Source organism: Scyliorhinus torazame, chromosome 19 (assembly GCF_047496885.1).
Source record: "Scyliorhinus torazame isolate Kashiwa2021f chromosome 19, sScyTor2.1, whole genome shotgun sequence".
Taxonomy (NCBI): domain Eukaryota; kingdom Metazoa; phylum Chordata; class Chondrichthyes; order Carcharhiniformes; family Scyliorhinidae; genus Scyliorhinus; species Scyliorhinus torazame.
In genome coordinates, this window is record NC_092725.1 from 114,733,637 (window position 1) to 114,759,148 (window position 25,512).

The 25,512-nt window shown below is 55.7% G+C and overlaps 1 long non-coding RNA gene across 1 annotated transcript in view; it reads right to left on the reverse strand.

Annotated features, from left to right (window-relative positions):
- Nucleotides 1-267: 267 nt before the first annotated feature.
- The window catches only part of LOC140396439 (uncharacterized), a 67,644-nt gene continuing 42,399 nt past the window's right edge, over nucleotides 268-25,512 (reverse strand). Inside the window, exon 2 of the long non-coding RNA XR_011936535.1 lies at nucleotides 268-670. This is a non-coding gene — a long non-coding RNA (uncharacterized lncRNA). The remainder of the gene's footprint in view (nucleotides 671-25,512) is intronic.

A 25,512-nucleotide genomic window follows, 5' to 3' on the forward strand; every position in this document is an offset into this window, starting at 1 on the left:
TGCGGAGTCTGCACATTCTCCCTGTGTCTGCGTGGGTTTCCTCCGGGTGCTCTGGTTTCCTCCCACAAGTCCCGAAAGATGTGCTGTTAGGTGAATTGGACATTCTGAATTCTCCCTCTGTGTACCCGAACAGGCGCCGGAGTGTGGCCACTAGGAGATTTTCGCAGTGACTTAATTTCAGTGTTAATGTAAGCCTACTTGTGACAATAATAAAGATTATGATTATTATTATGATCATATAGAATTTACAGTGCCATTGTCGCAGCGAGATTTGCAGATGGTTTAATAAGCAGGATTGCGGTGGTAAAATACATGGCATCTTATTAAAACAATGACATTCAAAAATACATTGTAGTCTGGGGCCACATGTCCATGAAGTAAAACATTTAATGTGAAAAAGACAACTTCCTCTTTGACTAAAAATCAACATAAAGGAATGTGGTGAAACTAAGGTTTTGTTGTAGAGCTGGGAAAGTCTGTGAGAGCTCCTTCATTAATTTGAAGATTGCTCATGCCAATGAACGCTATGTTTGTTTCCTGCTGTAAAGCAGAGTTAGTGAGAGCTTGTGGGAATTTCTGCTGTAATTATGACAAGTTTGTCCCAAGTCAGGTTCTGTGAGCAGGAATAAAATGGTTTGCTTGAAGAGTTCTTCGGAGAGTTTCAGAAAACCTTAAAAAGAAACATTGACAAAATGATGATTACCATCAGCGGTTAGAACAGAGCTAGCTACATCTAAAAAAGGCATTTAATCTATAGTATTTAGTCGATTGGTTCTGCTCATTAATCTATCATATTCTCCAGGGGAGATGCCTTTAATGCTTTTTAAATTCATCAATTTAATAAATGGGCTTTGCAATTGGAACAATACCGTATGATTTCTCAAAGGGCCCACAAGCCACAGTATGCACTCAATATTTCTCGAATTTTGAATAAAGGAATGATCTACTGACTAATGACTGCAATGAATGGTCCATCATGCTTGGTTCTGGATTGAGTGGCTTTGGGCTAATTAATACACTCCAATGTACTTTGTGCCCTAATCAGCTCTCCGACGAATAATACATTGCTTTGCAGTGTTTACATTTCCTTTGTCTTCCTAACATGACAGTAATTAGGAGCTAGGTTAATCCTAATCAGAGAACATCATGAATATTTATTTGAAATTTATGATAAGATATAGCGATCAACAATTTCCATCACAATATGGACTTTATTTGCTCAGTCTGGATATTTAAAGACATATCTCACTGCTTTGGTCAGGTCTGCTTGCTGCATTGCTTCTCGGCCTTTTGGCTAAGATCAAGTGTAGGCCTGCTTGCTGCATGCAAGTTACTTCCAGTTAGCCAGATTGGGGTGCAAATGGAATCCTTCAACCTTTTGAAATTGTGAATTTAATGGTGTCCATTTGAGAAATCTTGAAAATAGGAGGTGATCAGAATAAATGGGCACAGTTCTGGTAACAGAAGGGAATAGAAGAAAAATAACATTCATATAGCACCTTTCATGACCTCAAAATGCTTTGCAGCCAATTAAGCATTCTTGAAGTGCAGTCAATTTGGTAACGTGAAGATATCATTAACACATACAGGGAGCAGTAAAGCATCCTCTACATTGCAATTGTCATTAAAATTAATTAAACAACACTGAATTAAAAATCGCTTAATTATTCTGCTAAAAGGACTAGAACTACTCTAAGAACTGAAAACTGAGGGCTTTAACATCAATATATTTAATTTTCAAAGAAACCTCCTTGATTATCTCAATCAACTTGAGTGACAATCATATGAGCAGAGTTCTTTCAGCTCTTCCAGCAATGAGCACCTCACGGAGCCTTGTTGGCAACTCTGAAGATGAAATTGCAACACCTAGATGTGTCATGTCATTCGCTTAGTCAAGTCAGCAGCTTCTCAAATCTTTGCTAAGAATCATAGAATTTACAGTGCAGAAGGAGGCCATTCAACCCATCGGGTCTGCACTGGCCCTTGGAAAGAGCACCCTATTTAAGCACACACCTCCACCCTATCCCTGTAACCCAGTCACCCCACCTAACCTTTTTTGGACACTAAGGGAAATTTAGCATGGCCAATCCACCTAACCTGCACATGTTTGGACTGTGGGAGCAAACCGGAGCACCCGGAGGAAACCCACGCACACACAGGGAGAACGTGCAAACTCCGCACAGACAGTCACCCAAGCCTGGAATCGAACCTGGGATCCTGAAGCTGTGAAGCAACTGTGCTACCGTGCCGCCCAAAAGGGTAACACAGACATATCCCTGATTGAACCAGCTCCAGGACTATTGTCTTGAAGCTTGCTTTCTGCCTCTGGTAAGTAATGTTTTGTTTATATGAACCTTCATGCCTTCATCAGTGTTCGTCTTTCTCGTTCCCACCGTTCAATCAGATACCGACTCCATTTTGAGCTCACATTTAAGGTCATTCCTCTTACAAATACGCAATCAGCATCAAGGAGTAGAAGAAGGCTAACAGTGAATTTAACTTAAATAAAAACAGAAAATACTGGAAAAACTCAGCCTGTCTGGCAGCATCTGTGCATCTGTGGAGAGAGAAACAGAATTAACATTTGGAGTCCAATATGACTTTTCTTCAAGAATGTCAGCGATACTTGAGCAGATCCATAACCGATTGGAGGAGTCCCAGAGGCTACGGGCACAGGAGATGCCGCTGACAATGTGTGGCACCAAAGCCAACGCTGCTAGGGTGGCGACCACAATGGAGAGCCTGGCGCACGGTGTCAGCAACATAGTGAAGGTGTCCAAGGCGTCGCGCAGTCGGTGATGGCCATGGCTGACGGTCTCGACAGAATGTCCAACTCGCTGGGGGATGTCACCCTGTACCAAGCTGACCTTGATGAGGTGCTGGACATGCGCGGCTCTCAGATGGGAATGGCCGAGGCGATGCGGAGTTTGGCCCAGTCTCAGGTGGGCAATGCCGAGGCGCTGTAGAGCATGGCCCAATCACAGAAGAGCATCGACATGATGTTGCAGGCATCGGAGTGCCACCAAGGCTGGCAGAGCCTGATGATGCAGGGGCTCGAACCAGCTGTCCCTCCGCCCCAAGGTGAAACCCAGGGCCCTATGGGCACTGAGTGGGAGGAGCGGGTGCTGGGTGCCAACCCAGACGCGTCCCATGAAGTGGCAACGGTGGCCACCAGCTATCCCGAGTTCCACCCCTCTGATGAGGCCACATCTCGCAGCCAGCCGATGGGACAGGGCGGCGCGGCTGTGCATGTGCCACAGACAAGTGCCACCCTCCGGCCCCAGAGATGCCCGCCACGGGCATTGAAGGCCATGGGTTGAGGTAAGCAGCTGTCTGTCTCCACCTCTGATGTGCATCCTGGGGAGACAACTTGACATCGCGGTAGAGCTAGGAGAGCCAAGCACATCGAGGATCATTGAGGGCACCGGGGCAGGGGAGAGTGGGGTGGCCACAAGGGCCTTGTTGTACCAGATCTTGGCTTCAGTCTCCAGCCCCCATACTGGCGTCAGTAGCCAGGTTCTCAGCGCATACCCCTAATCCTCCAAGAGCCAGCCGCCCATCCTGGGGTGCTCCTCGAAGCGGCCGCGGATGACCGACTTTGTATTGAGTAATGCCAATGCTGTTAACTATAGATAAATTTTAATTGAGATATTTTTAAAAATCTATTTATTTTCTGTTCCCTTTCACTTCCTGATGCTTTGGTGCACCATGCACCTACCCTTGCTGAGAGGATGGAGGCCTCATCCAGACCTTTGCCGTGTTATAGTAACCTGCTAGGAGGCTCTCCACTATTATGTTTTCCAGTCCTTCTTGTAAGGAACCATTTGATATTGACTGGTATTCTGTGACAGTAAAACGTGCATGGTTAGGAACATGAATTTGTATTCCATAACCCCATATTGCAACATATGAATCTGCTCCTTCAAATTACTACACTGATGAATTACAGGTAATATTTTTAAAGTGAACATTTACCTCAGGCTGACCCATTAGAGCCCAGATTGCATCAATTATGATGAATAAAGAAAAGTATAATCAGAGAAAATCAACTTTTCCGTTCCCTCGGGAATGATTCTTCAAACAGTTTACATCCTAGATAGCCAATGTTCTGTGGGAAGCACTGAAATAACTAACTCACATGTTTTCATAGAATGTACAGTGCAGAAGGAGGCCATTCGGCCCATCGAGTCTGCACCGGCTCTTTGAAAGAGTGGAAAGCCCCACTATTAGAGATCCACATTTTTAATTGCTGAGGGTACGATCAATGTACCATTAATATTTAGTTTTCTATTAGACACCTCGGACCCGATGTAATTGTCAGAAGTGATACAATACAGGTCCTTCAAGTCATAAACGCTATTATCTTATTCTGATTATAATACCAGATCCCAATGAAAGTTTATCAATTTGAGCTGTTGGCTTTGTGTCTCGCTCCACAAATGCTGCGTATTTTCAGTATTTTCCACTTTCCAGATTTCCAGTATTTGACCCTTCCGCCACTGGATGGCAGCACAAACAAAGTTGTTTTCTTGAAGTCGCACCAAACATTGAAATTTCTCTCTTCAGCCTCAGAAATCCTTCAGTAATTTGAAAATTATTCAGCACTCTAATTGCACAGAGACCACACAGTAGCAACTTTCTCTCTCCCTTCCCTGTTTCAGCTGCAGCCTAGTTGTTCTGTTGCTTTAAATCATTGAGGTGGAAAAGTTATGATATATCTTCTAAATAATTGTTATTTGTTTCATGGCCGAGGCTGACTGAGGCCTGAATTTTTTCACAGGAACGGAGAGGCTGTCTGATGCAGCCAAAGTGGCGCTTGAACCACAATTCCGGAAATCCTGCCCCTGAACCTAGCACCTGCCGTTTTCAACAGGCGTAACGGGTTGGGCTTAGTTTGCACAATCTTGGCTCACGGAGGAAGCTGCACATGTAACAATGCAGCTGCCTTTAAACAGATCCAATGTTCGCTAGCAGGATGTCTAAAACATGACATGGAGACTTTAGACTCTTCAGGGGAAGGTCAAACCTACTGGAGTTTTTCAGAGAGGTAGGGTATCCTTTTGGGTAGGAAAAGGGACATCATTGGGAAAGGTCAAGTTCTCTTTGGGATTGTTTTAAGTAGACAGGAGTGTGCATAATAAGTGGATCAACTCATTCTAACTGTCAAACTGTCAAGCCATTTAAATATTCTGCCCTTTATGTTTTTAAAACAAAGCAGTCTGCAGTTTAGAAATAATCCACCCTTGCTAGTTCACTCTATCTGTTGACATAAGCCTGAAGGTTGTCGTTATAGAATTTGAGCTGCATAATTAATTTCATAATCTATCATTATCACAATGTGGTGTCTGTCAGTTCACAGTTTGATTGACCACTCCACGAGGTTACAAAGTCTTTGCTATGGGGCTATGAATCCAAATTATTGTTTCCATAAGAGACTAGACACTTAAAGTAAATGATTTATAAGGGATTATGTAGTTGAAGGAATTTAAATGTGGTGTATCAATTAGAGTTTTAAAAATAATTATGTAATTAATAGACACATAGAACATGAGATTATTTCATTTAATCTCATCTTGGGTGCTGAGGTTTGCCCATGGTGACTACTTGGTGAATTATTATGGATGGTGTAAGGGCAAAGGGTGAAGGGTGCTGATGGCATGAACTGTTACAAAGGTGGCATAGGGCTAAAATGGATGGTGGGTAGAGGGGCATAGGTTGGCATGGAGAATATGAGGGCCATAGGGGGTTTGGGAGAGGGACATCGATTGGCATAGACGGCATGAAGTGCCACAAGGGCATGAAGTGACATGCATTAGCATGGATGGGGCATGGGGAGTGTTTAGGGTTGCTGAATGAGTGCGAAGGGTGAGTGCTGGAGGGCTGCATTTTGTTTTATTATTTTTCTTGCATGTTCTGGAGCACCGAGACGGGCCTTTCACACAGCCCGCCTTCACATCCAGCAGCCACTGTGGCTTTCTCTGCATTGTTTGCCATTGTAACTGGTTGTTCACGACAGATGTGCCTCCAGTAATCAATCATTCCATTCTGCAGCTTATCTACCAGTTCCCTTAACTCTTTGCACTTCTTACTCAGTCGATAGGCACACCGAAGTGCACTGTAGAATAACTTATACCGGACTTTCTCCAACTGACTGTTTCCGTTCTGAAGCTCTTCAGAAAACCTATCTAGGATACACCCGCAATCTCCGTCACATTCGTCTCGAGCTCCCAGGGCATCGTTTGCTCCTGATGCTCCTATCTCTGTTTTTAAACCATCTATCAGTCAAATTCTAGTATATGTCAAAGAAATTATTAATCTTTTCTTTCATTACAATCTGGGGTGTAGTCCTGCTATAAACCTGGTGATGGAGCCCTCAGCTTCCCATTCAAAGTTCATGGTACTCTCTTCTTTGTTTCCTGACATCATTCTATCACTGCCTGTTTCTGTGCAGTTTGCTATTAAACCTGCGCGGTCCTTATCAACTTGTTTACATGCTGCTCACTGTCCTGAGAGCTGTTTCCCACCCTGGCTGAGACTCAGCCATTTCTCAGTTAATCAACACAATAATTAACAGGCTGGCAGTGCTGAGGTGCCCAGATGCCAGGGGGAATGCCAGGGGACTATTCTTCCCTGTCTCCAACCACCTGGGGGTTTCTAATGGCCTGCAAGACCGCTTGAGGTGTCATAATTTTATTCTCTATTTTATCTTCTATTTTCATTATTTTTTAAATAATTCATTTTAAAAGCTTATTTTTTAAAATTAAAAATAAATAAATTTAGAGTGCCCAATTAATTTTTTCCAATTAATGGGCAATTTGCCTAGCCTTTACATCTTTAGCTTGTGGGTGTGAAACCCACGCAAACACGGGGAGAATGTGCAAACTCCACATGGACAGTGATCCAGAGCTGGGATTGAACCTGGGACCTCGGGGCTGTGAGACAACAGTGCTAACCACTGCACCACCTTGCTGCCCAAAAACTTGTTTATGGTGTTTTATCTTCTATTTTAATCCAATTCTCATAATTTATTTTGAAATCTGAAATATTTAAATGAAAAGGTATTTGGTACTTTAACTTCCTGGTTTGCTGTCTGTGAGAATACCACAATGTCATTGACTGTTTAACTTGCGTTTATTTTTCATTTGTTCATGGGATGTGGGCATCGCTGGCTGGGTCAGCATTTATAGCCCATCTCTGAGGGCATTGAAGAGTCAGTTACATTGCTGTAGGTCTGGAATCACATGTATGCCAGATCAGGTAAGGATGACAATTTGTGAACCAGATGAGTTTTTATGCAATCGACAATGGTTTCACGGTCATCATGAAACTTTTAATTCCAGATTTTTACTGAATTCAATTTTACAATCTGCCCTGGTGGGATTTGAGCCTGGGTCCCCAGAGGATAAACCTGGGTCCCTGGATTACTAGTTCAGTGACAATACCACTATGTCACTGCGTGTTGGCAATACTGCTGCCGTTTGCCTGGTGATCCCCCTGGCACAAGATTTAAATTGCCATTGGGAAGTGGGGGGAGTTCTTTCACAGAGATCACTCGATCTTTCTGGGTAATTTTCGTCAAGGTCAATGCCCCCCAAATCCAGCTCATAATCTTTTTACTACACCACTGAATATGCAACAATGTTAGGATTAATATTATAAAATAGATGATAAAGTAGTATCAGCAAATATACATGGAGTTTTGCTTTTAACAATCTGACCTGAATATGCGCTTGGTTTAAAAATAACACCTGAACGTAACTAAAAAAAAATTTAAACCCAAATTAAAGAATTGACACATTTTCAGGCATTCAAAGGTAATATAAATAGTTCAATATTTTGCCTGGTATAAGTGCAGGAAACTTTAACAACCTATACCAGAAACCGGCGACAAGACTGTGCAATTCTATAATGGAGAAAATAATATTCACTGTGCCAAAAATATGTAGCAAGTAATGGAATCGGAGATTGTGAGTGAACACTAGAGGGCCCAGAGACTTACTCACATTCAAACTTCCATTTACTACATTATTAAAAATGGTTAAGTCGTTCATGACAGTACTGTGCATTTAAATATTATATTGCATTTAAATTATTAGGTTTTTCCCATGCAAATGACCTCAGATGTATCTACCAATATAATTCAGATATTACTACCAATATAATATTCTCACGATACTGTCCAAGACATTGAGAAGAGGATACAACACTGACTTGACACACAACACAGAGACGGTATCTGTAATTCTCATGCAATGGCACAGCCCGTTGATCCGATCTCTTCCCACCCTGTAGTTTCCCCACTCTCCTGCCTCGCTGAGGAGACCCACCTTTAACCCCTCAACCTACCTACCTGGCTCGCATGTTAGGTCATATTCTTTGTCATTCTCTCTTCTCAGGTACTGTTCCCCTCCCCTCTCCTTCAATTCTGCCATCATCGCACTTCTCCTCAAAATATCAACCAATGCTTCTACTGTCCTTGCAAATTACTATCCCATTTCCAACCCACCTTTCTTCTCAGCTTGTTGTTGTCGTCCATGTCCGTGCCCATTTCTGATCCCCTGCAACTAGGATTCCACCATGTCGTCAGTTCTGAAACAGCCCTTACCAAAGTCACAAGCAACATCTTACTTGAATGAGGTAAAGCTTAACCTATTTTTCCGCACTCTTCTCATCTATCTGCTGCATTTGGTATGCTCAACCACAAAATCCTCCTCTAATGCCTTCCCACCATTATCTGACTGGATGGTGCTGCCCTCACCCTCGTCCTATTATCTACTCTGTCACAGCCACATAATTGCCAGCAATGTTTTTTTACTCCTGCTGCTCCGCGGATACCTCTGGTATCCCCTAAGAACCTCTCCACTACTCCCCCCCCCCCCCCCCCCCCCCCATCCTCCTGTTTCTCACCTACGTGCTGTCCCTTGGCAACATTCTCTGAAAGATGTTCCACATATACACGTACCTAGCCTGACCCTACCACCCCCATTCTTGACCCCATCCACTGTCACTCTTTGTCTGACATCCAGTACTGGGTGAGCAGAAATTTCTCCCAAACTAGATAGAGGGAAGAGTGAGGCCATTGTCTTCAGTCCCTGTCACAAACTCCATTCCAAAAAACTGAGGGTGGGATTCTCCCTCACCGACGGCGAAATCGTGAATCCTGATCGGGCGGAGAAAACTGGCATCAGTCGAAAATCGAGGTTGACGCCGGGCAAGCGGAACGCCATGCTCCGGCGCCTCGATAGTGGCATGAATGCGATCCATGCCACACGCTGGCACATGCATGCAAATTGTACAGAAACGTCCTTTAGCATCTCAGTAACGGGCCTGGCCCGGTAGTCGCTGGCCTCCCCGGATGCTCCATCACAGCCAGGCAGAAGTAACAATGGTGAGGTTCACTTGTGGTATTTAAAAATGGGGACCGGGCACCTCGGCTGCTGAGGGAGAGAGAGGAGGTAAGTAAAATGACCAGGGTGCAACAGTGGGCTGCCCGTTGTGCCGCTGGGGGGGAGGGCATCCACCAGGGTCTGGGAGGAGTAGCAGGGGGGGCGACCAATAGAAGGGCCGTGGGGTCAGGGTGTCCCCCTGGGAATGGAGTGGCCAGGAATGAGGCATGGACCACCATTGCTGCAACCTCCAAGGCAACCATCTGGCTGCTCACCACACTGATTTCCCATCCCACTGATTTCCCACCCCACTGACTGCCCACCCGACTGTCTTCCCATCCCACTGACTGCCCACCCCACTGACTGCCCACCCCACTGACTGCCCACCCCACTGACTGCCCACCCCACTGACTGCCCACCCCACTGACTGCCCGCCCACTGACTTCCCACCCCACTGACTTCCCACCCCACTGACTGCCCACCCCACTGACTGCCCACCCCACTGACTGCCCGCCCACTGACTGCCCACCCCACTGACTTCCCACCCCACTTACTTCCCACCCCACTGACTTCCCACCCCACTGACTTCCCACCCCACTGACTTCCCAACCCACTGACTGCCCACCCCACTGACTGCCCACCCCACTGACTTCCCACCCCACTGACTGCCCACCCCACTGACTGCCCACCCCACTGACTGCCCACCCCACTGACTGCCCGCCCACTGACTTCCCAACCCACTGACTGCCCACCCCACTGACTGCCCACCCCACTGACTGCCCACCCCACTGACTTCCCACCCCACTGACTTCCCACCCCACTGACTTCCCACCCCACTGACTTCCCACCCCACTGACTTCCCACCCCACTGACTGCCCACCTCACTGACTGCCCACCTCACTTACTGCCCACCCCACTGACTGCCCACCCCACTGACTTCCCACCCCACTGACTTCCCACCTCACTGACTGCCCACCCCACTGACTGCCCGCCCACTGACTTCCCATCCCACTGACTTCCCATCCCACTGACTGCCCACCCCACTGACTGCCCGCCCACTGACTTCCCACCCCACTGACTTCCCATCCCACTGACTGCCCACCCTACTGACTTCCCACCCCACTGACTTCCCACCCCACTGACTTCCCATCCCACTGACTTTCCACCCCACTGACTGCCCGCCCACTGACTTCCCACCCCACTGACTTCCCACCCCACTGACTTCCCACCCCACTGACTTCCCATCCCACTGACTGCCCACCCCACTGACTGCCCGCCCACTGACTTCCCACCCCACTGACTTCCCATCCCACTGACTGCCCACCCTACTGACTTCCCACCCCACTGACTTCCCACCCCACTGACTTCCCATCCCACTGACTTTCCACCCCACTGACTGCCCGCCCACTGACTGCCCACCCCACTGACTGCCCGCCCCACTGACTTCCCACCCCACTGACTTCCAATCCCACTGACTTCCCACCCCACTGACTGCCCGCCCACTGACTTCCCACCCCACTGACTTCCCATCCCACTGACTTCCCACCCCACTGACTGCCCGCCCACTGACTTCCCACCCCACTGACTTCCCACCCCACTGACTTCCCACCTCACTGACTGCCCACCCCACTGACTTCCCACCCCACTGACTTCCCACCCCACTGACTTCCCACCCCACTGACTTCCCACCCCACTGACTGCCCGCCCCACTGACTGCCCACCCCACTGTCTTCCAATCCCACTGACTTCCCACCCCACTGACTTCCCACCCCACTGACTTCCCACCCCACTGACTTCCCACCTCACTGACTGCCCACCCCACTGACTGCCCGCCCACTGTCTTCCAATCCCACTGACTTCCCACCCCACTGACTGCCCACCCCACTGTCTTCCAATCCCACTGACTGCCCGTCCCACTGACTTCCCATCCCACTGACTTCCCATCCCACTGTCTTCCCATCCCACTGACTTCCCATCCCACTGTCTTCCCACCCCACTGACTGCCCATCCCACTGACTTCCCATCCCACTGACTTCCCATCCCACTGACTTCCCATCCCACTGACTGCCCATCCCACTGACTTCCCATCCCACTGACTTCCCATCCCACTGACTGCCCATCCCACTGACTGCCCATCCCACTGACTTCCCATCCCACTGACTGCCCATCCCACTGACTTCCCATCCCACTGACTTCCCATCCCACTGACTTCCCATCCCACTGTCTTCCCACCCCACTGACTGCCCATCCCACTGACTTCCCATCCCACTGACTTCCCATCCCACTGACTGCCCATCCCACTGACTGCCCATCCCACTGACTTCCCATCCCATTGACTGCCCATCCCACTGACTTCCCATCCCACTGACTTCCCATCCCACTGACTTCCCATCCCACTGTCTTCCCACCCCACTGACTGCCCATCCCACTGACTTCCCATCCCACTGACTGCCCAACCCACTGACTGCCCAACCCACTGACTTCCCACCCCACTGACTTCCCACCCCACTGACTTCCCATCCCACTGACTGCCCACCCCACTGACTGCCCATCCCACTGACTTTCCACCCCACTGACTGCCCAACCCACTGACTGCCCACCCCACTGACTTCCCATCCCACTGACTTCCCATCCCACTGACTTCCCATCCCACTGTCTTCCCACCCCACTGACTGCCCATCCCACTGACTTCCCATCCCACTGACTGCCCAACCCACTGACTGCCCAACCCACTGACTGCCCACCCCACTGACTTCCCACCCCACTGACTTCCCATCCCACTGACTTCCCATCCCACTGACTTCCCATCCCACTGACTTCCCATCCCACTGACTGCCACCCCACTGACTGCCCATCCCACTGACTGCCCACCCCACTGACTTCCCACCCCACTGACTGCCCACCCCACTGACTTCCCATCCCACTGACTTCCCATCCCACTGACTGCCCAACCCACTGACTGCCCATCCCACTGACTGCCCACCCCACTGACTTCCCACCCCACTGACTGCCCACCCCACTGACTTCCCATCCCACTGACTTCCCATCCCACTGACTGTCCAACCCACTGACTGCCCATCCCACTGACTGCCCACCCCACTGACTGCCCACCCCACTGACTTCCCATCCCACTGACTGCCCACCCCACTGACTTCCCATCCCACTGACTTCCCATCCCACTGACTTCCCATCCCACTGACTTCCCATCTCACTGGCTGCCCACCCCACCGACTTCCCATCCCACTGACTTCCCATCCCACTGACTGCCCAACCCACTGACTGCCCACCCCACTGACTGCCCACCCCACTGACTGCCCACCCCACTGACTGCCCATCCCACTGACTTCCCATCCCACTGACTTCCCATCCCACTGACTGCCCATCCCACTGACTTCCCACCCCACTGACTGCCCACCCCACTGACTTCCCATCCCACTGACTTCCCATCCCACTGACTTTCCACCCCACTGACTCCCCGTCCCACTGACTTCCCACCCCACTGACTTCCCATCCCACTGACTGCCCAACCCACTGACTTTCCACCCCACTGACTGCCCACCCACTGACTTCCCATCTCACTGACTTCCCATCCCACTGACTGCCCTTCCCACTGACTGCCCAACCCACTGACTTCCCATCCCACTGACTTCCCACCCCACTGACTGCCCACCCCACTGACTTCCCATCCCACTGACTGCCCACCCCACTGACTGCCCACCCCACTGACTTCCCACCCCACTGACTGCCCATCCCACTGACTGCCCACCCCACTGACTTTCCACCCCACTGACTGCCCACCCCACTGACTTCCCACCCCACTGACTTCCCATCCCACTGACTGCCCACCCCACTGACTGCCCACCCACTGACATCCCACCCCACCGACATCCCACCCCACTGACTTCCCATCCCACTGACTGCCCACCCCACTGACTGCCCACCCCACTGACTGCCCACCCCACTGACTGCCCATCCCACTGACTTCCCATCCCACTGACTTCCCACCCCACTGACTGCCCACCCCACTGACTTCCCACCCCACTGACTGCCCACCCCACTGACTGCCCACCCCACTGACTGTCCACCCCACTGACTTTCCACCCCACTGACTTCCCACCCCACTGACTATCCATCCCACTGACTTTCCACCCCACTGACTTCCCACCCCATTGACTTCCCACCCCACTGACTTCCCACCTCACTGACTTCCCGTCCCACTGACTTCCCATCCCACTGACTGCCCACCCCACTGACTGCCCACCCCACTGACTGCCCATCCCACTGACTGCCCATCCCACTGACTGCCCACCCCACTGACTTTCCACCCCACTGACTCCCACCCCACTGACTTTCCACCCCACTGACTGCTCATCCCACTGACTTTCCATCCCACTGACTTTCCACCCCACTGACTGCCCACCCCACTGACTGCCCACCCCACCGGCTTCCCACCCCACCGGCTTCCCACCCCACTGACTGCCCATTCCATTGACTTCCCACCCCACTGACTGCCCACCCCACTGACTGCCCATCCCACTGACTTCCCATCCCACTGACTTCCCATCCCACTGACTGCCCATCCCACTGACTTCCCACCCCACTGACTGCCCACCCCACTGACTTCCCATCCCACTGACTTCCCATCCCACTGACTTCCCACCCCACTGACTCCCCGTCCCACTGACTTCCCACCCCACTGACTTCCCATCCCACTGACTGCCCAACCCACTGACTGCCCACCCCACTGACTTCCCACCCCACTGACTTCCCATCCCACTGACTGCCCACCCCACTGACTGCCCACCCCACTGACTTCCCATCTCACTGACTTCCCATCCCACTGACTGCCCTTCCCACTGACTGCCCAACCCACTGACTTCCCATCCCACTGACTGCCCACCCCATTGACTGCCCACCCCACCAGCATCCCACCCCACTGACCTCCCTCCCCACTGACTTTCCACCCCACTGACTGCCCACCCACTGACATCCCACCCCATTGACATCCCACCCCACTGACCTCCCTCCCCACTGACTTTCCACCCCACTGGCTGCCCACCCACTGACATCCCACCCCACTGACATCCCACCCCACTGACTTCCCATCCCACTGACTGCCCACCCCACTGACTGCCCACCCCACTGACTTCCCACCCCACTGACTGCCCACCCCACTGACTTCCCATCCCACTGACTGCCCACCCCACTGACTGCCCACCCCACTGACTTCCCACCCCACTGACTTTCCACCCCACTGACTGCCCACCCCACTGACTTTCCACCCCACTGACTTCCCATCCCACTGACTGCCCACCCCACTGACTGCCCACCCACTGACATCCCACCCCACCGACATCCCACCCCACTGACTTCCCATCCCACTGACTGCCCACCCCACTGACTGCCCACCCCACTGACTTCCCACCCCACTGACTGCCCACCCCACTGACTGCCCACCCCACTGACTGTCCACCCCACTGACTTTCCACCCCACTGACTTCCCACCCCACTGACTTCCCACCCCACTGACTTCCCACCTCACTGACTTCCCGTCCCACTGACTTCCCATCCCACTGACTGCCCACCCCACTGACTGCCCACCCCACTGACTGCCCATCCCACTGACTGCCCACCCCACTGACTGCCCACCCCACTGACTTTCCACCCCACTGACTGCTCATCCCACTGACTTTCCATCCCACTGACTTTCCACCCCACTGACTGCCCACCCCACTGACTGCCCACCCCACCGGCTTCCCACCCCACCGGCTTCCCACCCCACTGACTGCCCATTCCATTGACTTCCCATTCCACTGACTTCCCACCCCACTGACTGCCCACCCCACTGACTGCCCACCCCACCGGCTTCCCACCCCACCGGCTTCCCACCCCACTGACTGCCCATTCCACTGACTTCCCATCCCACTGACTTCCCATCCCACTGATTTCCCCCCACTGACTGCCCACCCCACTGACTGCCCACCCCACTGACTGCCCATCCCACTGACTGCCCACCCCACTGACATCCCACCCCACTGACTGCCCATCGCACTGACTGCCCACCCCACCGGCTTCCCACCCCACCGGCTTCCCACCCCACTGACTGCCCATTCCACTGACTTCCCATTCCACTGACTTCCCACCCCACTGACTTCCCATTCCACTGACTTCCCACCCCACTGACTTCCCATCCCACTGACTTCCCACCCCACTGACTGCCCACCCCACTGACTTCCCATCCCACTGACTGCCCATCCCACTGACTGCCCACCCCACTGACTTCCCACCCCACTGACTGCCCACCCCACTGACTGCCCACCCCACTGACTGCCCACCCCACTGACTTCCCATCTCACTGACTGCCCACCCCACTGACTTCCCACCCCACTGACAGCCCATCCCACTGACTGCCCACCCCACTGACTTCCCACCCCACTGACTGCCCACCCCACTGACTGCCCACCCCACTGACTGCCCACCCCACTGACTGCCCACCCCATTGACTGCCCAACCCACTGATTTCCCACCCCACTGACTTCCCACCCCACTGACTTCCCACCCCACTGACTGCCCACCCCACTGACTGCCCACCCCACTGGCTGCCCACCCCACTGACTTCCCATCTCACTGACTGCCCGCCCCATTGACTGCCCACCCCACTGACTTCCCACCCCACTGACTGCCCACCCCACTGACTGCCCACCCCACTGACTTCCCATCTCACTGACTGCCCACCCCATTGCCTGCCCAACCCACTGATTTCCCACCCCACTGACTTCCCACCCCACTGACTGCCCACCCCACTGACTGCCCACCCCACTGACTTCCCACCCCACTGACTGCCCACCCCACTGACTGCCCACCCCACTGACTGCCCACCCCACTGACTGCCCAACCCACTGACTTCCCACCCCACTGACTGCCCACCCCACTGACTGCCCACCCCACTGACTGCCCAACCCACTGACTTCCCATCCCACTGACTTCCCATCCCAACGACTTCCCACCCCACCGGCTTCCCACCCCACTGACTGCCCATTCCACTGACTTCCCATTCCACTGACTTCCCACCCCACTGACTTCAGACCCCACTGACTTCCCATCCCACTGACTTCCCATCCCACTGATTTCCCCCCACTGACTGCCCACCCCACTGACTGCCCATCCCACTGACATCCCACCCCACTGACTTCCCACCCCACTGACTTCCCACCCCACTGACTGCCCACCCCACTGACTGCCCAACCCACTGACTTCCCACCCCACTGACTGCCCACCCCACTGACTGCCCACCCCACTGACTGCCCACCTCACTGACTGCCCAACCCACTGACTTCCCACCCCACTGACTGCCCACCCCACTGACTTCCCACCCCACTGACTGCCCACCCCACTGACTGCCCACCCCACTGACTGCCCACCCCACTGACTGCCCAACCCACTGACTTCCCATCTCACTGACTGCCCGCCCCATTGACTGCCCAACCCACTGACTTCCCATCCCACTGACTTCCCATCCCACTGACTGCCCAACCCACTGACTTCCCATCTCACTGACTGCCCGCCCCATTGACTGCCCAACCCACTGACTTCCCATCCCACTGACTTCCCACCCCACTGACTGCCCACCCCACTGACTGCCCAACCCACTGACTTCCCATCCCACTGACTGCCCACCCCACTGACTGCCCACCCCACTGACTGCCCAACCCACTGACTTCCCACCCCACTGACTTCCCATCCCACTGACTGCCCACCCCACTGACTGCCCAACCCACTGACTTCCCACCCCACTGACTTCCCACCCCACTGACTGCCCACCCCACTGACTTCCCATCCCACTGACTTCCCATCTCACTGACTGCCCGCCCCACTGACTGCCCAACCCACTGACTTCCCATCCCACTGACTTCCCACCCCACTGACTGCCCACCCCACTGACTGCCCAACGCACTGACTTCCCATCCCACTGACTGCCCACCCCACTGACTGCCATCCCCACTGACTGCCTACCCACTGACTTCCCACCCCACTGACTTCCCATCCCACTGACTGCCCACCCCACTGACTGCCCAACCCACTGACTTCCCACCCCACTGACTTCCCACCCCACTGACTGCCCACCCCACTGACTTCCCACCCCACTGACTTCCCATCCCACTGACTGCCCACCCGACTGACTGCCCAACCCACTGACTTCCCACCCCACTGACTTCCCATCCCACTGACTGCCCACCCCACTGACTGCCCAACCCACTGACTTCCCACCCCACTGACTGCCCACCCCACTGACTGCCCACCCCACTGACTTCCCACCCCACTGACTTCCCACCCCACTGACTGCCCACCCCACTGACGTCCCATCTCACTGAATGCCTGCCCCATTGACTGCCCAACCCACTGACTTCCCATCTCACTGACTGCCCGCCCCATTGACTGCCCAACCCACTGACTTCCCATCCCACTGACTTCCCACCCCACTGACTGCCCACCCCACTGACTGCCCAACCCATTGACTTCCCATCCCACTGACTGCCCACCCCACTGACTGCCCACCCCACTGACTGCCCAACCCACTGACTTCCCATCCCACTGACTTCCCATCTCACTGACTGCCCACCCCACTGACTGCCCACCCCACTGACTTCCCACCCCACTGACTGCCCACCCCACTGACTTCCCATCCGACTGACTTCCCATCCCACTGACTGCCCAACCCACTGATTTCCCACCCCACTGACTTCCCATCCCACTGACTTCCCACCCCATTGACTGCCCGCCCACTGACTGCCCACCCCACTGACTGCCCACCCCACTGACTGCCCACCCCACCGACTGCCCACTCCACTGACTGCCCACCCCACTGACTGCCCATCCCACTGACTTCCCATCCCACTGACTTCCCATCCCACTGACTGCCCATCCCACTGACTGCCCATCCCACTGACTTCCCATCCCACTGACTGCCCATCCCACTGACTTCCCATCCCACTGACTTCCCATCCCACTGACTTCCCATCCCACTGTCTTCCCACCCCACTGACTGCCCATCCCACTGACTTCCCATCCCACTGACTTCCCATCCCACTGACTGCCCATCCCACTGACTGCCCATCCCACTGACTTCCCATCCCATTGACTGCCCATCCCACTGACTTCCCATCCCACTGACTTCCCATCCCACTGACTTCCCATCCCACTGTCTTCCCACCCCACTGACTGCCCATCCCACTGACTTCCCATCCCACTGACTGCCCAACCCACTGACTGCCCAACCCACTGACTTCCCACCCCACTGACTTCCCACCCCACTGACTTCCCATCCCACTGACTGCCCACCCCACTGACTGCCCATCCCACTGACTTTCCACCCCACTGACTGCCCAACCCACTGACTGCCCACCCCACTGACTTCCCATCCCACTGACTTCCCATCCCACTGACTTTCCATCCCACTGTCTTCCCACCCCACTGACTGCCCATCCCACTGACTTCCCATCCCACTGACTGCCCAACCCACTGACTGCCCAACCCACTGACTGCCCACCCCACTGACTTCCCACCCCACTGACTTCCCATCCCACTGACTTCCCATCCCACTGACTTCCCATCCCACTGACTTCCCATCCCACTGACTGCCACCCCACTGACTGCCCATCCCACTGACTGCCCACCCCACTGACTTCCCACCCCACTGACTGCCCACCCCACTGACTTCCCATCCCACTGACTTCCCATCCCACTGACTGCCCAACCCACTGACTGCCCATCCCACTGACTGCCCACCCCACTGACTTCCCACCCCACTGACTGCCCATCCCACTGACTTCCCATCCCACTGACTTCCCATCCCACTGACTGCCCAACCCACTGACTGCCCATCCCACTGACTGCCCACCCCACTGACTGCCCACCCCACTGACTTCCCATCCCACTGACTGCCCACCCCACTGACTTCCCATCCCACTGACTTCCCATCCCACTGACTTCCCATCCCACTGACTTCCCATCCCACTGGCTGCCCACCCCACTGACTTCCCATCCCACTGACTTCCCATCCCACTGACTGCCCAACCCACTGACTGCCCACCCCACTGACTGCCCACCCCACTGACTGCCCACCCCACTGACTGCCCATCCCACTGACTTCCCATCCCACTGACTTCCCATCCCACTGACTGCCCATCCCACTGACTTCCCACCCCACTGACTGCCCACCCCACTGACTTCCCATCCCACTGACTTCCCATCCCACTGACTTCCCACCCCACTGACTCCCCGTCCCACTGACTTCCCACCCCACTGACTTCCCATCCCACTGACTGCCCAACCCACTGACTGCCCACCCCACTGACTGCCCACCCCACTGACTTCCCATCTCACTGACTTCCCATCCCACTGACTGCCCTTCCCACTGACTGCCCAACCCACTGACTTCCCATCCCACTGACTGCCCACCCCATTGACTGCCCACCCCACCAGCATCCCACCCCACTGACCTCCCTCCCCACTGACTTTCCACCCCACTGACTGCCCACCCACTGACATCCCACCCCATTGACATCCCACCCCACTGACCTCCCTCCCCACTGACTTTCCACCCCACTGACTGCCCACCCACTGACATCCCACCCCACTGACATCCCACCCCACTGACTTCCCATCCCACTGACTGCCCACCCCACTGACTGCCCACCCCACTGACTTCCCACCCCACTGACTGCCCACCCCACTGACTTCCCATCCCACTGACTGCCCACCCCACTGACTGCCCACCCCACTGACTTCCCACCCCACTGACTGCCCATCCCACTGACTGCCCACCCCACTGACTTTCCACCCCACTGACTGCCCACCCCACTGACTTTCCACCCCACTGACTTCCCATCCCACTGACTGCCCACCCCACTGACTGCCCACCCACTGACATCCCACCCCACCGACATCCCACCCCACTGACTTCCCATCCCACTGACTGCCCACCCCACTGACTGCCCACCCCACTGACTTCCCACCCCACTGACTGCCCACCCCACTGACTGCCCACCCCACTGACTGTCCACCCCACTGACTTTCCACCCCACTGACTTCCCACCCCACTGACTATCCATCCCACTGACTTTCCACCCCACTGACTTCCCACCCCACTGACTTCCCACCCCACTGACTTCCCACCTCACTGACTTCCCGTCCCACTGACTTCCCATCCCACTGACTGCCCACCCCACTGACTGCCCACCCCACTGACTGCCCATCCCACTGACTGCCCACCCCACTGACTGCCCATCCCACTGACTGCCCACCCCACTGACTGCCCACCCCACTGACTTTCCACCCCACTGACTGCCCACCCCACTGACTTTCCACCCCACTGACTGCTCATCCCACTGACTTTCCATCCCACTGACTTTCCACCCCACTGACTGCCCACCCCACTGACTGCCCACCCCACCGGCTTCCCACCCCACCGGCTTCCCACCCCACTGACTGCCCATTCCACTGACTTCCCATTCCACTGACTTCCCACCCCACTGACTGCCCACCCCACTGACTGCCCACCCCACCGGCGTCCCACCCCACCGGCTTCCCACCCCACTGACTGCCCATTCCACTGACTTCCCATCCCACTGACTTCCCATCCCACTGATTTCCCCCCACTGACTGCCCACCCCACTGACTGCCCACCCCACTGACTGCCCATCCCACTGACTGCCCACCCCACTGACATCCCACCCCACTGACTGCCCATCGCACTGACTGCCCACCCCACCGGCTTCCCACCCCACCGGCTTCCCACCCCACTGACTGCCCATTCCACTGACTTCCCATTCCACTGACTTCCCACCCCACTGACTTCCCATTCCACTGACTTCCCACCCCACTGACTTCCCATCCCACTGACTTCCCACCCCACTGACTGCCCACCCCACTGACTTCCCATCCCACTGACTGCCCATCCCACTGACTGCCCACCCCACTGACTTCCCACCCCACTGACTGCCCACCCCACTGACTGCCCACCCCACTGACTGCCCACCCCACTGACTTCCCATCTCACTGACTGCCCACCCCACTAACTTCCCACCCCACTGACAGCCCATCCCACTGACTGCCCACCCCACTGACTTCCCACCCCACTGACTGCCCACCCCACTGACTGCCCACCCCACTGACTGCCCACCCCACTGACTGCCCACCCCATTGACTGCCCAACCCACTGATTTCCCACCCCACTGACTTCCCACCCCACTGACTTCCCACCCCACTGACTGCCCACCCCACTGACTGCCCACCCCACTGGCTGCCCACCCCACTGACTTCCCATCTCACTGACTGCCCGCCCCATTGACTGCCCACCCCACTGACTTCCCACCCTACTGACTGCCCACCCCACTGACTGCCCACCCCACTGACTTCCCATCTCACTGACTGCCCACCCCATTGCCTGCCCAACCCACTGATTTCCCACCCCACTGACTTCCCACCCCACTGACTGCCCACCCCACTGACTGCCCACCCCACTGACTTCCCACCCCACTGACTGCCCACCCCACTGACTGCCCACCCCACTGACTGCCCACCCCACTGACTGCCCAACCCACTGACTTCCCACCCCACTGACTGCCCACCCCACTGACTGCCCACCCCACTGACTGCCCAACCCACTGACTTCCCATCCCACTGACTTCCCATCCCACCGGCTTCCCACCCCACCGGCTTCCCACCCCACTGACTGCCCATTCCACTGACTTCCCATTCCACTGACTTCCCACCCCACTGACTTCCCACCCCACTGACTTCCCATCCCACTGACTTCCCATCCCACTGATTTCCCCCCACTGACTGCCCACCCCACTGACTGCCCACCCCACTGACTGCCCATCCCACTGACATCCCACCCCACTGACTTCCCACCCCACTGACTTCCCACCCCACTGACTGCCCACCCCACTGACTGCCCAACCCACTGACTTCCCACCCCACTGACTGCCCACCCCACTGACTGCCCACCCCACTGACTGCCCACCTCACTGACTGCCCAACCCACTGACTGCCCACCCCACTGACTGCCCACCCCACTGACTTTCCACCCCACTGACTGCCCACCCCACTGACTTTCCACCCCACTGACTGCTCATCCCACTGACTTTCCATCCCACTGACTTTCCACCCCACTGACTGCCCACCCCACTGACTGCCCACCCCACCGGCTTCCCACCCCACCGGCTTCCCACCCCACTGACTGCCCATTCCACTGACTTCCCATTCCACTGACTTCCCACCCCACTGACTGCCCACCCCACTGACTGCCCACCCCACCGGCTTCCCACCCCACCGGCTTCCCACCCCACTGACTGCCCATTCCACTGACTTCCCATCCCACTGACTTCCCATCCCACTGATTTCCCCCCACTGACAGCCCACCCCACTGACTGCCCACCCCACTGACTGCCCATCCCACTGACTGCCCACCCCACTGACATCCTACCCCACTGACTGCCCATCGCACTGACTGCCCACCCCACCGGCTTCCCACCCCACCGGCTTCCCACCCCACTGACTGCCCATTCCACTGACTTCCCATTCCACTGACTTCCCACCCCACTGACTTCCCATTCCACTGACTTCCCACCCCACTGACTTCCCATCCCACTGACTTCCCACCCCACTGACTGCCCACCCCACTGACTTCCCATCCCACTGACTGCCCATCCCACTGACTGCCCACCCCACTGACTTCCCACCCCACTGACTGCCCACCCCACTGACTGCCCACCCCACTGACTGCCCACCCCACTGACTTCCCATCTCACTGTCTGCCCACCCCACTGACTTCCCACCCCACTGACAGCCCATCCCACTGACTGCCCACCCCACTGACTTCCCACCCCACTGACTGCCCACCCCACTGACTGCCCACCCCACTGACTGCCCACCCCACTGACTGCCCACCCCATTGACTGCCCAACCCACTGATTTCCCACCCCACTGACTTCCCACCCCACTGACTTCCCACCCCACTGACTGCCCACCCCACTGACTGCCCACCCCACTGGCTGCCCACCCCACTGACTTCCCATCTCACTGACTGCCCGCCCCATTGACTGCCCACCCCACTGACTTCCCACCCCACTGACTGCCCACCCCACTGACTGCCCACCCCACTGACTTCCCATCTCACTGACTGCCCACCCCATTGCCTGCCCAACCCACTGATTTCCCACCCCACTGACTTCCCACCCCACTGACTGCCCACCCCACTGACTGCCCACCCCACTGACTTCCCACCCCACTGACTGCCCACCCCACTGACTGCCCACCCCACTGACTGCCCACCCCACTGACTGCCCAACCCACTGACTTCCCACCCCACTGACTGCCCACCTCACTGACTGCCCACCCCACTGACTGCCCAACCCACTGACTTCCCATCCCACTGACTTCCCATCCCACCGGCTTCCCACCCCACCGGCTTCCCACCCCACTGACTGCCCATTCCACTGACTTCCCATTCCACTGACTTCCCACCCCACTGACTTCCCACCCCACTGACTTCCCATCCCACTGACTTCCCATCCCACTGATTTCCCCCCACTGACTGCCCACCCCACTGACTGCCCATCCCACTGACATCCCACCCCACTGACTTCCCACCCCACTGACTTCCCACCCCACTGACTGCCCACCCCACTGACTGCCCAACCCACTGACTTCCCACCCCACTGACTGCCCACCCCACTGACTGCCCACCCCACTGACTGCCCACCTCACTGACTGCCCAACCCACTGACTTCCCACCCCACTGACTGCCCACCCCACTGACTTCCCACCCCACTGACTGCCCACCCCACTGACTGCCCACCCCACTGACTGCCCACCCCACTGACTGCCCAACCCACTGACTTCCCACCCCACCGACTGCCCACTCCACTGACTGCCCACCCCACTGACTGCCCAACCCACTGACTGCCCAACCCACTGACTTCCCACCCCACCGACTGCCCACCCCACTGACTTCCCACCCCACTGACTGCCCACCCCACTGACTGCCCACCCCACTGACTGCCCAACCCACTGACTTCCCATCCCACTGACTGTCCACCCCACTGACTGCCCAACCCACTGACTGCCCACCCCACTGACTGCCCACCCCACTGACTGCCCACCCCACTGACTGCCCAACCCACTGACTTCCCATCCCACTGACTGCCCACCCCACTGACTGCCCACCCCACTGACTGCCCAACCCACTGACTTCCCACCCCACTGACTTCCCACCCCACTGACTGCCCACCCCACTGACTTCCCATCCCACTGACTTCCCATCCCACTGACTGCCCAACCCACTGACTTCCCATCTCACTGACTGCCCGCCCCATTGACTGCCCAACCCACTGACTTCCCATCCCACTGACTTCCCACTCCACTGACTGCCCACCCCACTGACTGCCCAACCCACTGACTTCCCATCCCACTGACTGCCCACCCCACTGACTGCCCACCCCACTGACTGCCCAACCCACTGACTTCCCACCCCACTGACTTCCCATCCCACTGACTGCCCACCCCACTGACTGCCCAACCCACTGACTTCCCACCCCACTGACTTCCCACCCCACTGACTGCCCACCCCACTGACTTCCCATCCCACTGACTTCCCATCTCACTGACTGCCCGCCCCACTGACTGCCCAACCCACTGACTTCCCATCCCACTGACTTCCCACCCCACTGACTGCCCACCCCACTGACTGCCCAACGCACTGACTTCCCATCCCACTGACTGCCCACCCCACTGACTGCCCACCCCACTGACTGCCCAACCCACTGACTTCCCACCCCACTGACTTCCCATCCCACTGACTGCCCACCCCACTGACTGCCCAACCCACTGACTTCCCACCCCACTGACTTCCCACCCCACTGACTGCCCACCCCACTGACTTCCCACCCCACTGACTTACCATCCCACTGACTGCCCACCCGACTGACTGCCCAACCCACTGACTTCCCACCCCACTGACTTGCCATCCCACTGACTGCCCACCCCACTGACTGCCCAACCCACTGACTTCCCACCCCACTGACTGCCCACCCCACTGACTGCCCACCCCACTGACTTCCCA